The sequence below is a fragment of the Rhynchophorus ferrugineus genome, unplaced genomic scaffold (genome assembly GCF_030347505.1).
Source record: "Rhynchophorus ferrugineus isolate W39M unplaced genomic scaffold, kcgeb_rfMv2 rfM4, whole genome shotgun sequence".
NCBI lineage: Eukaryota > Metazoa > Arthropoda > Insecta > Coleoptera > Curculionidae > Rhynchophorus > Rhynchophorus ferrugineus.
The window spans coordinates 20,532,527-20,533,541 of NW_027472583.1; positions in this window are offsets into that span (position 1 = coordinate 20,532,527).

Genomic DNA, 1,015 nt, shown 5'->3' on the forward strand with positions numbered 1-1,015 from the left:
ATAAAATACTGAAATTTCGACCAATATTGCTACAAATCAATGATACAAGTAAAAGTATACTTTGGTTTTTTTATTTATGTTATATGGCATTTGGAAAATATATTAATAGACCATTCTCTATATAATAATGAATAAGTAATGAGGGAAGACTCTTAGTAAGAGCTAGAACAGTTCAATAAAAATACCCATCCAATGAATTAAATATATTGATTAACATTTTTTAGGGCTAGCATCCATATGTACTGAAATAAGTACAACTAGTATGTATATACTGAGTCTTATGTCAGAGATAATGCTACTAAAGCTTTAAAAATGTTTTTATACATATAAGTAAATATTTCTCAACATTAACATCATAAATTTCAACTCATTTTGTGGCACAATTTGTGATAAGTAATAATGAGACATTAATATTGAGCTGTGATAATATACTTATGTTTCTTGGAAAAAAATCATGAGATTAAGACAAATTAGGATTTATTTTGGCTATTGACATGTGATGGATATCACATAAAAATAAAACATCATAAAATGATAACATAATAAACAATGGTGGTATGAGATTTTGGACACTTCGGCAAAATATTCTAACAGCTTTTGTACTAAAGATGGCTACAACTATTGCTATATATCATATAACTGTGAAATATTCTAAATGAAGTTAAACTAGCGCTGAATATATGAATAAATCATTAGTAACTAAGTTTCGAATTCAAAAACAATCTAACAAGTATAATGTAAATTATGTCACTTGTATTTTTTATAAAGTCCTATTTTAATTATACAAAAAATATTTAATCTGTGATTACCTCCCACGATAGACAATACAGGAAAGGTTATACTAGACGAGTGTTATTATCTATTATAATGAACAATCTTCAAAATAGACAGGAATAAAATCAAAACTTTTTATTGACTAGTTTATATCAAATTATAACAAATACAATAAATGGTAATGATAATAAAAAATTTCAGATAATTAAACAAACGGTAATATTTTAAATAAAACACTAGG